We start from the raw sequence: 13,844 nt of genomic DNA, 5'->3' as shown, positions 1-13,844 counted from the left end.
TGCCTGAGACACAACCAACACAGCAGGGAGTGCCTTGCCCTCAAACAGGCTCCCTGCAGCCCTAGGATCTGCCTGAGACACAGCCCGGAGTACTTTTCCCAAGCACAGACTCTGTGCAGCCCAAAGAGCTGCCTTCAACCTGGCCGGCAGTGCCTCCCCGTCACCTGCTCCTCCAGGTGCCACCTCCTCCCTGCTAGGTGCTCAAGGCCTCCCTCCAGGATCCTGCCGCTGTTGTCCCCACTGCTCAGGCACACTGCAGAACCCCCTCTGTCCCTCCCTCCCTCGGAGCCCAACTTCTAAGGCACCAAATACCCAAGATTAACAGGCTTTTGTTGCTGAACTGGACATATACATTGGAGTCTTTTCTTATGGTCAAAGGAGTTGAATTCTTGCTGATCAACAAAAGTGTTTGTCACCAGGGAGCTTGTCCTATGAGTGAGCTGGATTTATACTGCACCTGCCACGACACAGCGCCCTGGTGCCGTGGGGATGCCAGGCATGAATGCATTCCACTCCCAACAGCCACGACTTTATCAAGGGCTGGGACACATGAGGTCTTAGGCCAAATTCTCCATTTAAAAAGCCCAAAAAGTCTTTGAAATAAGAATTCAATGCTGTGTCTCCCTCTCCAGATTTTTGTTTGTTTGTTTTCTTTGTTGTTTTTTGAGACAGAGTCTTGCTCTCTTGCCCAGGCTGAGTGCAATGGTGTGATCTCAACTCATTGCAACCTCCACCTCCCAGGTTCAAGCGATTCTCCTGCCTCAGTCTCCTGAGTAGTTGGGATTACAGGAGCCTGCCACCACGCCTGGCTAGTTTTTGTATTTTTAGTAGAAATGGGGTTTCACCATGTTGGTCAGGCTGGTCTCAAACTCCTGACCTCAGGTGATCCACCCACCTCGGCCTCCCAAAGTGTTGGAATTACAGGCGTGAGCCACCACACCTGGCCCCTCCCTAGCTTTTTGAAGGGAAAAATACTTGCATATCTCATTTCCTGTACTCCTCATCTTCTTGTCCCTGGTTTCCATTTTTTGGCTACTCAAATTCTGAATGTTTCCTAGAAGGCAGTGAGGCCCTTTCTGGAAATGCTAATTATCTTTCCAGATACCCCACACCGTCCCCAAGACCAGGCAAATTTCAGGTAATCCTCCTCATTTCACTAGAAAAGATAAACTTCCTTCCTTAATCATTTGTCCCCATAGAAGAAGCCACAGCCCCAACAGAGATGAGTGTCAACAGGCAGTGTCCTACCGCCCACCGTGTGCACAGGGTGGCTGCATGACTGCCCAAGGTGCCACCCACACAGGCCATGGGCACCCCACATGGGGCTCCTGAGCACGTCAGGAGGGGACCACCTGGGGGGCTATTGCTGAGGTTGTCCAGTCATCCCGAATCTATCTTTGAGAGTAAATAAAAGGCTCTCCATCTCCCCCATCTACTGGAATGAAATATTTGTGCTTTTCCATAGAAATTCTGAAAGACAAGTACAACTTAAAAATATACCAGGTTTGGATTTTAAACAGTATTGACTAATTTGACAGTGATAACCACACTGTCCCCCCTCCCTTTTTCTTTTAAGACTTTATGGCTTGCCTATGTGTGTAGGGCTTTGGGGGCTTTCTCTAGGTCGCATGACTTTGACCTTCAGTGCCATCATCCCGAGGAGTTACTCTTTCTTGTCCCCCTTCTCCGTCTTGCACCCTCCTGTCCTGCCGCAGCCTGGACTCTGCATCTGGGTCCTGCCAGCTGCCATGATGGGAAGCAAGTCTCTCCCACCCTTCCCCAGCCCCTCCCCTCTGTGTCTGCACATCTGTCTCCAAGCTGGTTACGGGAGGCTTTTCCAGGCGCACAACGCCCTGCACAAGGCATCCAGAGAAATAAGCCAGGTCAATGTTGAGGAAATGGAAGAGGGTGCTAGAGTCCTGGGAGTGGACGGGACCCAGTCATTTGGTTTTTCCCTGTTTGGAGGCTCGTTCCCGGAATAGCTGTGGGTACTCGAGAACATGCTGCCCCTCCACGCTTCACTTCTCAACATTCTTCCTGGAATAGGAGGACTGGCTACATCAATTTTTTGTCTTGCTTTGTTTTTGAGAGAGTTTTTGTTTCACAAAACAAAACACCTCTAGTCCTGTAAATACAGAGATTTTCACAAAGAATTGAGCGTTCCCACCTCATTGCTAAGATAGGTGGAGATATTTATGATAAGGGCACCTGGTACCTGGTGAGCAGGTGCATGGCCTGTGTGCAGCACAATGAGACAGGGTCCAGAGAGGTAGGATGCATGCCCTTGCAGGTGTGGGAAGGGACAGCCAGACAGACAGTACACCCTCTGGTGCTAGATTGCCTGGCCCAGCTGCCTAATGCCTACAGCCATATACAAATGTGCCCAGAGCAGCCAAGGCAACTTTACAAGGTGTCTGGGACTGTGTATCTCTCAACACTAAGGGAGAAAATGTTCACTGTACTCATGACACCAGGAAAAGTGTGGGAAAGCTTTCATTAGGCAGAAAGGGAGTTTAAATAACATGAAAGTGTACAGAGACTTTATTTCTTCTGTGTTACCCATGTGGAAACATAAAGATGTTGCTTCCCATCCCTGCAACTCTGAGACCCCATAGGAAGAAATGTATGTGTAATTTCGTGAAGAGCTTTATGTGATCCTGGTGAAATCAACATACCTGTTTGTTAATGGGGATTGAGAGCCTTTGGAGTTTAGCCAATGTGAACTCAAGCTAGGGCCTGTCATCCTTCCTCATCCCTCAAGGGAGGAAGTCATATATTAAGAAGGTGAGCTCAGAATACATCAGAGGGGAGGGCCCCTCCACTCTGGCCACCCACAGGGACCCTCCCAGGCTTTCTGTGTTGAACAGTGATAGCAGGGGCAGGTAGAGGGAACTTTGCCAGCCATGCTTCCATGGGCCACTCCTGCCCTGCCTCCTCCTCTCCAGCTGAGTTGATCGCCCAGGTTTGGCATCAGTCAGGGGCTCCTCACCCTAGTGAAGGGAGAAAAGGGACACAGCCCTTGATCATGCAGGTGGGCTGAGTTGCAGGTGGGCTGCCTTTTTGAATTTTAGATTCAGGGGGTACATGTGCACGATCGTTACATGGGTATATTGTGTACTGGTGGAGATTGGGCTTCTAGTGTACCAATCCCCCAGATACTGAATGTTGTTTCCAATAGGTAGTCTTTCAACCCTCATCCCCCTCCCACCCTCTCCCCTTTTGGAGTCCACAGCGTCTCTTATTTCCATCCGTATGTCCATGTGTACCCATTGTTTAGTTCTCACTCACAAGTGAGAACGTGTGGTATTTGACTTTCTGTTTCTGAATTAGTTCACTTAGGATAACGGCCTCCCTCTCCATCACATTGCAGCAAAGAACATGATTTCATTTTTTATGGATGCATAGTATTTCATAGTGTATATATACCACATTTTATTTATCTGGTCAATCATTGGTTCCATGACTTTGCTATTGTGACTATTGCTGAGATAAACATACTAGTACAGGTGCCTTTTTAGTATAAGGATTTCTTTTCCTTTGGATAGATACCCAGTAGCTGGACTACTGAGTCATATGGTAGTTCTATTTTTAGTTCTTTCAGAAGTCTCCATGCTGATTTTCACAGATGTTGAACCAATTTACTTTTCCCCCAACAGTGTATGAACGTTTCCTTTTGTCTACATCCACAACAACATCTGTTGTTTTTTGACTTTTTAAAAATAGCCATTCTGACTGGTGTAAAATGATATCTCAGTGTGGTGCTAATTTGCATTTATCTGATAATTAGCAATGTTGAGAATTTTTTCATGTGTTTGCTGCTTATATTTCTTCTTTTGAGAAACGTCTTCATATCCTTTGCTCAATTTTTAATAAGGTTGCTTGTTTTTTCTGTTTAGTTGTTTGATTTCTTTATATATTCTGGATATTAATTCTTTGTAGGAAGTGTAATTTGCAAATATTTTCTCCCATTCTGTAAATTGTCTGTTTACTCTGTTGATCATTTCTTTTGCTGTGCAGAAGCTTTCCAGTTTAATTAAGTTCCATTTGCCTATTTTTGTTTTTGTTGCATTTGCTTTTGGGGTCTTTGTCATGAATTATTTGCCTAGGCTGATATCCACATTTTTCCTAGTTTTTTTTTTTTCTAGGATTTTTATAGTTTCAGGTCTTGTTTGGGTCTTTAATCCATCTTGAATTAATTTTTGTTTACAATGAGATAGGATCCAGTTTCACTCTTCTGCATGTGGCTAGCCAATTTTTCCAGCACCACTTATTGAATAGGGTGTCTGTCCTTTCCCCACTGTTTATTTTTGTTGACTTTGTCAAACATCTATTAATTGTAGGTATGTAGCTTTAATTTTGGGGCTCTCTATTCTGTTTCATTGATCTACATGTCCATTTTTTGTACTAGTACCATGCTTATACTACAGTGTTGTAGTGTAGTTTGAAGTCAAGCAGTATGATGCCTCTGGATTTTTTTTTCTTACAATTACTTTGGCTACTTAGACTTTATTTTGTTTCATATAAACTTTAGAATTTTTTTTCTAGTTCTGTGAATAATAATGTTGAAAATTTGACAGGAATTGTGTCATAACTATAGATTGCTTTAGGGAATATGGTCATTTTAACAATATCGATTATTCCAATCCATGAGCATGAGATGTTTTTCCATTTGCATCATCTATGGTTTCTTTCATCAGTGTTTCATAGTTACCCTTATAGAGATCTTTCACCTCCTTGGTTAAATGTATTCCTAGCTAGTTTTTTTTTTTTTCTTTCTTTCCTTTTTTTTTTTTTTTTTTAGTGTGGCTATTGTAAATGAGATTGAGTTCTTGATTTGGTTCTCTGCTTCCATGTTATTGATGTATACAAATGCTACTGATCTTTGTACATTGATTTTTTATCTCGTGAAACTTTGTACCAAAGTTGTTTATCAAGTCTAGGAGTCTATTGGAAGAGTCTTTAGGGTTTTCTAGGTATACAATCATGTCATCAGCAAACAGAGATAATTTGACTTCCTCTTTTCCAAGTTGGATACCTTCTATTTCTTTCTCTTGCCTGATTGCTCCAGCTAGGACTTCCAGTACTATGTCAAATAGGAGTGGCGAGAGTGGGCATTCTTGTCTTGTTTCAGATCTTAAGGAGAATGCTTTTAACTTTTCCTCTTTCAGTATGATGCTGGCTATGGGTTTGTCTTATATGACTCTTAATTATTTTGAGGCATGTTCTTTCTTTTTTTTTTTTTTTTTTTTTTTTTTTTGAGACGAAGTCTCGCTCTGTCACCCGGGCTGGAGTGCAGTGGCCGGATCTCAGCTCACTGCAAGCTCCGCCTCCCGGGTTTACGCCATTCTCCTGCCTCAGCCTCCCGAGTAGCTGGGACTACAGGCGCCCGCCACCTTGCCCGGCTAGTTTTTTGTATTTTTTTAGTAGAGACGGGGTTTCACCATGTTAGCCAGGATGGTCTCGATCTCCTGACCTCGTGATCCGCCCGCCTCGGCCTCCCAAAGTGCTGGGATTACAGGCTTGAGCCACCACGCCCGGCCGGCATGTTCTTTCAATGTCTGGTTTATTGAGGGTTTTCATCTATTGATCATATGATTTCTGTTTTAGTTCTGTTTATGTGGTGAAGGATGTTTATTAATTTACTGTTTTTAACCATCTTTGCGTCCCTGGAATAAAGCCCACTTGACTGTGATGAATTATCTTTTCGATGCGCTGCTGGATTTGTTTTACTAGTATTTTTTTGACTATTTTTGCATGTACGTTCATAAAAGATATTGGCCTGTGGTTTTATTTTTTATTATGTCCTTGCCTGATTTTGGTGTCAGAATGATACTGGATCTTAATCAATATTTTGGAATAGTTTCAGTAAGATTGATACTAGCTCTTGTTTCTACATCTGGTAGATGTACAAAGCTGTGAATTTATCTGGTCCTGGGAAATTTTTGTGTGTGTGTGGTTTTTTTTGGAAAGTTTCTTATTACTAATTCAATTTTCTTACCCATTATTGGTCCATTCAGGATTTCTATTTCTACCTGGTTCAATCTTGGGAGATTTTGTGTTTCCAGGAATTTATCAATTTCCTCTGGGTTTTCTGGTTTGTGTGCATAGAGGTGTTCATAGTAGTCTCCAATGATCTTTAGTATTTCTGGAGCATCATTTATAATGTCACCTTTGTCATTTCTGAGTGTGCTTATTTGAATCTTCTCTCATTTTTTCTTGGTTGATGTAGCTAGCAGTCTGTCAATTTTGTTTATCCCCTCAATGAACCAACTTTTTGTTTTACTAGTCCTTTGTATCTTTTGATGGTCTCAATCCCATTTAGTTCTGCTGTTTGTTATTTCCTTTCTTCTCCTAGCTTTGAGTTTGGTTTGTTCTGTTTTTCTCTAGTTCCTTCAACTGTGATGTTAGGTTGTTAATTTGAGATCTTTCTGTCTTTTTGATGTAGACATTTAGTGCTATAAGCTTTCCTCTTAGTACTGCTTTTGCTGTTTCCCAGACGTCTTGGTATTTTATGTCTCTATTTTATTCATTTCAAAGAATTTTAAAATTTCTGCCTTAATTTCATTGTTTACCAAGAGTCATTCAGGAGGAAGTTGTTTAGTTTCCATGTACTTGTGCAGTTTTGAGTGTTCCTCTTGGTATTGATTTCTGATTTCATTTCAGTGGTTTGGGAAGACACTTGATATTATTTCAGTTTTTATTTTATTTTATTGAGCCTTGCATTATGGTCAAGGATATGGTCAATTATGGAGAATGTTTCATGTGCAGGTGAAAAGAATGTATATTCTGTGGTTGTTGGTAGAATGTTCTATAAATGTTTTTAGGTCCATTTGGTCTGTGGCCCAGTTTAAGTCCAGAGTTTCTTTGCTATTTTCTACCTCGATGGTCTCTATAGTGATGTCACTGGGATATTGAAGTCCCCCACTATCATTATATTGCTATCAATCTGTTTTCTTAGGTCTAGTAGTATTTGTTTTATGAATCTGAATGCTCCATTGTTGGGTGCATATATATATTTAGTAAAATCTTCTTGTTGTATTGAATGCTTTATCATTATGTAATGATATTTTTGTCTTTTTAAAAATGTTGTTGGTTTAAAGTCTGTGTTATCCAATATGAGAATGGCTACTCCTGCTTACTTTTGTTTTCCATTTGCATAATATATATTTTTCACCATTTTACTTTGAGTCTGAAATTGCCTTTAGCCAGTAGATTGGTCTCTTGTATGCAGCCAGTGGTTGGGTCTTTATATCCAACTTGCCTCTCTGATCTTCTAAGTAGATCATTTAGGCCAGCAGTCCCCAACCTTTTTGGCATCAGGGATAAGTTTCATGGAAGATGATTTTTTTTCACAAATGGTGGCAGGGAATGGTTTCAGGATGAAACTGATTGACCTCAGATCATCAGGCATTAGATTCTCATAAGGACCGTGCAACCTAGATCCGTTGCATGTGCAGTTCACAATAGGGTTCACACTCCTGGGATAATCTGATGTTGCCATTGATCTGACAGGAGACAGAGCTCAGGCAATAATGCTCACTTGCCCACCACTCAACTTCTGCTGTGTGGTCAGGTTCCTAACAGGCCAAGGACCAGTCTATGGCCTGCGGATTGGGAACCCCTGATTTAGGCCATTTACACTCAACCTTAATATTGATATGTGAGGTGTTGTTCACATTATAATGTTATCAGCTAGTTCTTTTGGAGTTTCAAATTTGTAATTGCTTTGTAGGATCTGTGAGCTTTGTACTTATGTATCCTTCCATGATGGTGAGTAGTGCCCTTTAATTTCCACTTTTTGAATTCCTTTCAGCATTTCTGGTAGGAACAATCTGGTGGTGACAAATTCTCTTAGCACTTGTTTGTTTGGGAAACACTTTATTTCTCCTACATTTGTGAAGCTTAGTATGGTGAGATATGAAATTCTTGGCTGGCATTTTTTTCCCTTGAGGAGGCTAAAAGTAGGCCCCCAGTCTCTTCCAGCTTGTAGGGTTTCTGCTGAGAAGTCTGCTGTTAGTCTAATGGGTTTTCTTTTATAGGTAATTTGATCATTTTCTCTAGCTGCATTTAAGATTTTTTTCTTATTGCGAATCTTGGATAGTCTGATAACTATATGTCTTCATGATGTTCATCTTCTATAATATGTTGTAGGTGTATTCTGAGTTTCTTATATCTTGAAGTCTACCTCTCTAGCAAGATTAAGTATATTTTCCTGAATTATTCCCCTAGATGTTTTCCAGTTTACTTACTTTTTCTTCTTCTCTCTCAGGAATGCCTATGAATTATAGGTTTGGTGATTTTACATAATAGCATATTTCTTCTTTTTTTAAATTATTTATTTTTGTCTGACTGTGTTAATTCAAAAGACCAGTCTTCAAGATCTGAAATTTTTTTCTTCTACCTGGATTGTTGGACCTTTTAATGTATTTTGAAATTATTTAAGTGTATTTTTTATTTCCAGAAGTTCTGTTTTTTTTTTTTTTTTGTTTGTTTTGTTTTTTCTTTAAAGGTATTTATCTCTTCCTTAATTTCCTGGTTTGTTGTCATGATTTCTTTGTGTTAGTTTTCTTTTTTTTTTTTTTTTTTTTTTTGAGACGGAGTTTCGCTTTGTCGCCCAGGCTGGAGTGCAGTGGCCGGATCTCAGCTCACTGCAAGCTCCGCCTCCCGGGTTTACGCCATTCTCCTGCCTCAGCCTCCCGAGTAGCTGGGACTACAGGCGCCCACCACCTCGCCCGGCTAGTTTTTTGTATTTTTAGTAGAGACGGGGTTTCACCATATTAGCCAGGATGGTCTCGATCTCCTGACCTCGTGATCCGCCCGTCTCGGCCTCCCAAAGTGCTGGGATTACAGGCTTGAGCCACCGCGCCCGGCCTGTGTTAGTTTTCAACTTTCTCTTGGCTCTCATTGACCTTCCCTGCAATCCATACTTTTAATTCTTTATCTGTAATATTTGAGTTTTCATTTCGGTTGGAGCTTATCGCTAGAGAGCTAGTGTGAATATTTGATGTTATCACAACATTCAGATCTTTCATAGTGCCAGAATTTTTACACTGGTTCCTTCTCATCTGGAGGAGCTGACACTCCTGATTTTTAAATTTATTTCCATTTATGTGTGATATTTTCTCTGTTATCCCCCCTCCCCTTGAGGGTGTCACTGTAGAGTATGTTGATAGGGGTTTTGGCTTTTCTCCTGCAGCCCTGTGCACTTTTATCGGGCTGTGCAGTTCAACCTGCAGACCAGTAGGTGGCACTTACAAATAAGAGCTGGCTGTGGCATAAGCCCATGGATGTGTATTTGATCTTTGTTCACTAAGGTGCTCTCTATAGTTTCAGGTGACAGGCTGGATAGTGGAATGCCAGGTGCCCTGAGCTTCCTATTCAGAATGCGTTGGGGGAGTGGAAGAGAGGATGCAGCTGGGCAGAGGTGGACCCCCTGGCTTTCCCACCAACACCCCCAATGATAAGCACAGGCACCAGCCCTGATGGGGGTGTCTGGGGGAGCTCCTGATGAAATGCACAGAGGTCTCTGTGGTTGATGAGGGGGCTGCACTGGCTCCATGTCCTAGATAGGCAGGAACACAATCAGCTTCCCTATCACACCCCTGTTCTGGGGCTGGTGTTTCTCAGTACAGATGCACACTGTGGTCTATCTCCAGGCCACAGTCTGGCTGAGAGACATGAAAAATGCCTGTCCTGTGTGCCTTTCTGCAGGAATGGCTTCAGGGTGTAAATTCTTCATTCAGCCCAATGCAGGCAGTTGTATGGCTCGCCAATGTGGTGATGTTCTCCATGTGGTAATGCCGCTGCCTCATGGGGAGACGGGGAACAGCTCTGCCTATCAGCCATGTGGTGGGAGTCATCATGGTGGTGTTGGCTGCTTGGGTGGGCCCAAACTCAGGCCCAAGGAGGAGTCAGGTGCCAACGATGTTGGACTGGGCTAGGTAATTCCCAAACTCCCACACTTCTCAACGACCCGCTAGATGGCATGTAGAAGTCCTGATGTGGCTGGACCAGGATCCAGCCAGCCCAGAATTCAGGTGCTGGCTGTGATAGGGAGGGGTGGGCTGGTCCCCTGGAGCCTGAGAACAGATCACAGGACTCTGGGGGCTGGGCATTCCCAAGGGCTCCAGGCCACAGCTGCAATGTTCAGGCATAGCAGGGTGGCTGTGCTGTGCACTTTTCACTCAGGAAGGCAGGACCCTTCAGCTGGGGCAATGAGCGATGGCAGTTGTTGGGCTCATGGCCCACTCGCACTTCTCTCCCAAAGCTGGATTTTGCTGTTAGGAGCTCAGGAAGGTACCGGAACTTCCTGCTCCCTCCCTGGCCTGGGGCAGCAGAGGCAAGCCTGTGGTGGAAAGGGCTAATGGGCAGCCTCTGGGGGTTGGGATCTCAGAGGAACACTGAGCTGTGGCTGTCATGCTCAGGCAGGGGTGGGTGGTGGCACTGGCAGCCTGTCACCAAAGCAGGCAAGTCCCATTTGGCAGAGAGGAGCAGCAGAGGGAAGCCATGCAGAGCATCGTCTACCCACTTCTCCTTACCACAGCTGCAATATCTGTCTTTGGGGCACACAAAAGTGCCCAGTTCCCCTCTATGGTGGGCAGCAGCCACAGATCTGCACCAGGCAGATCAGGGATGAAAAGACTGTGGGATCCATGTAGGCTTGAACAGTGCCTCTGCACCATCTCCAGCAGGCTTCCTGTGTTCATCTGGAGGTCCGGGGGCTCCCTGTGGCTAGGATTGCAAAGGTCCATGGCGGAGGTGTGAAATTTCAGGGTTCTCTCGCTCACCTCTTCCCTGTGTTACAGAGCCCTTTGTGGCTCCTTGGGGGTCCCAGCTCGGCAGGCTTCCGTCTCCTCTGCTGTCTGTGATTCTCATCACCTCTCTGGTGAATTTCAGCGTGCTCTCTTAGAGGATCTCTTTGAAGTGTTAGTATTTACTATTGTGATGCTTGAGAGGCACCCACTAGCTGCTTCTAGCCTGGACTGTCTTTATTCCACTGCCCCCTCCTCCGGAGGAGCAGGATACTTTTAGAAAACAAGTCTCACATCAGAGCTGCCCAAAACAGAATTGCACAAAAGGGAACACGGCGGGCAATTTTTATTCCTTATTTTGGACCGGAACTATAAGAACACACATTTCTGAGAGTCCAATGGATGTCACGTAAAGCACCCCTGTAGAGCTGGAAAGAGCCAGAGCAGGTGAGGCTATGAGTAGCCCCACATGGAACAACAAAGCTCACACGAAGCCAGGGCACTTCTCACCCCTGGGATGGCACAGAGAAGGTCCAGGCCTCCAGGGGCACTGCAGGCCTCCATTGGTCATTCAGGGACCTCAATATGCAGGGGAAGCTCTGCCAGGCAAGAGCATTCTTTTGAGATCAGTTTCTAATCAGCCAGACCGAAGGAACAGGGCTAGGCTGGGTGACAGGCATGTGCACCTGCCACTGCCATGAGCTCAGACACAGCCTGCTGAGCTGCAGGGGAGGCTGCAATTTAGTAGCTATGCATCCAAGAAGGAGTTGGGGGTAGATTTGTGACCAGTGCCCAGTCCCTGCTAGGGTGCCAATCACTGAGGGCAAGGACCCTGGAGCTTTAGCTCTCCTACTGGTTTCCCCAACCTACTAGGGAAGTCTCCCTTGATGGCAAGACCCTGGTGGGACTTTTGGAGGCAAATGTGCACACCTGGTCTGCACACCTGTATTAGCTGAACCTCTTATAGAGGCTTGGAAACAGATTGGAGAGGAAAATGTACATGTAGAAGGTTTATTTTGTTAGGGAGTCCTCTGGGGAGCACCACGGTGAGGGAGAGAATAAAGGCAGGAACCAGACCCACATAGGATGTGCTACAGCAAACATCTCCAATCAATGGGAAAATAAATGGCTATTCATTTGCAGGAAAGTGTTATTTAAGGCACTTTTCTTGCGGTCCTGAAACTCCAACTGTCAACCCATAAGCCCCAGCAAAGAGGCATGGAGGCGATTGGGACAGGGACTGCCTAGCGACAAGGTGAGCCCTTAGATACCCCACCCCGCACCCACCACCAGGGGCTCGAGCCTCCGTGAGAGGAGGCATCAGGTGGGTTGAAGTGTAGGAAAGTGTAGGAGGGCTGGGCTGGGCTTTAGCAGCTGAGTCTTCTGACTCTAGCCCAGAGCCCTGCGCACTTCCCCAGGTTGCCCCCTTCCGCAGTCGGGAACTGAACCACCAGGCCCTCCCAGATGGCTGCTTCACGGTGAAGCTGCCTTAGTGCAGCACTCTGATCATTTATCATTAAAGTGGGCACAGCCAGAACTCCCAGAGCTCAATGGGGCCTTGATACATCCTAAGCGTCTACTCTGTGCTAGACCCTTGGTCCTAGGAGGTGGGGACGTCACATCAGAACACTGGGGAGTTTTGTCAACTTTGTTTTATCCTCCTTGGGGATGTGCTGCTGATCGCCACTGGTGAATTGTTTTAGACTCACTAACATTTTGTGAGCTTGGCTTGCTTTCTTCACATTGGATAGATTAGGAAACTACAGGTCTGAGAATGTAAAGCAACTTGCTTAACATCCCATAACTTTTAAGTGGAAGAACCAGGAGTCAATGCAGAGCAGCTGTCTGCAGAGGTGTACTGGGCACTCTGCAGAGGTCTATGGTTCCTGTCCATAAGTGTGGAACCTGCAGCCAGGAGTGGGGATATGGGGGAAGTATCCACCCACCTCTCACAGAGGCTCACAGCCTAGAGCATGTCCCCAGCCTCCTGCCAGGTCATCACTGGAGCCTGAAGGAACCCCTCCACCTGGCTGGCCAGTGGACCCAGCTCTGGGCTGGGGCGAGGCTCCCTGACCACTGCTGGTTGGGTGGACTGTCCTCCTGGCTGGCCTGGGCTATTCCTGAGCTTGCTGCTCAGCCCCTCCCTCCAATCCCTCAGCTCAGGTCTCCAAGCCTGGGCTAGTGGCTTGGGCTCTTTGAAGCCAGGAGCCTCCCCTAGACTCCCACCAGGCATGGCTGCAGGATTCCTCTGCATGCACACATACACAACCACACATCCATAAGCCTGTGTTGAAGCTTTTGAGCCTACACAAAGCTGTGGTCTTCATGCAGTTCCCCTGACCCCTTTTGTGAACACCAGAATTCCCTGAGTAGGCCCAGCATGTAGAGGGAGACAGCGTGGCAGAAGGGAACTCCATGTCTCACCAGGATTCCCTGAGTAGGCTCAGCATGTAGAGGGAGACAGCGTGGCAGAAGGGAACTCTGTGTCTCAAGCACTGCCTAGTGTTTCTGCCTGTGCTGTGCTGGGTTATTTGCATACCTGGTCAGGTAATCTATTGAAACATTCATTTTTATGTCCTCCCTCTGTTTCTTTCTTTTTTTTTTAATGGCATTGAGATTTTTATTAACCTACCTTCCTGCTTTATTTTAACATTATAAACATTATAAGCCGAATTATTCTCTTTTTGACCCAGGGTTGTGATAGGAACTCTCTTGTTACAAAGTGGTAGCCGATCTGTGCCTGCTTTTTATGCTTTTCTGGCCCCTCTCAACCTCTGGCTGTCACTTCTCTGTTCTTTCTGTTTTCCTTAACAGTGTATTCTAATTCCTGTAAAACAGGGACTGAAAGTACCAACCTCTTTGTCATGAGGTTTAAGAGAAGGCCCAGCACTAAGCCAAGCTCTCAGGAAAATTGAAACAGTTCCTCCTTGCCCTTCAGTGCAGCTCCTTCTCGTCTATCAGGGGCTGAAGAATGACTGAACCTATAAACCAAGCACACGGTGTAAGTCCACAGACCAGGGGAAGGCCTAGATGGTAAAGTACGTGGGCTTTGTGACTCCACTGCTGACATCCAGGCTAAGGGAGGACTGACTT

At 45.2% G+C, this 13,844-nt stretch overlaps 1 protein-coding gene across 1 annotated transcript in view; it reads left to right on the top strand.

Annotated features, from left to right (window-relative positions):
- Positions 1–13,844, top strand: part of LOC126963224 (mitochondrial import inner membrane translocase subunit Tim23) — a 901,060-nt gene that overhangs the window by 836,763 nt on the left and 50,453 nt on the right. The gene's annotated exons all lie outside the window — the stretch shown is intronic.

Source organism: Macaca thibetana, chromosome 9 (assembly GCF_024542745.1).
Source record: "Macaca thibetana thibetana isolate TM-01 chromosome 9, ASM2454274v1, whole genome shotgun sequence".
Taxonomy (NCBI): Eukaryota; Metazoa; Chordata; class Mammalia; order Primates; family Cercopithecidae; genus Macaca; species Macaca thibetana.
The sequence above is the reverse complement of the archived record's forward strand: the minus strand, read 5'-3'. Positions and strand labels throughout refer to the sequence as shown.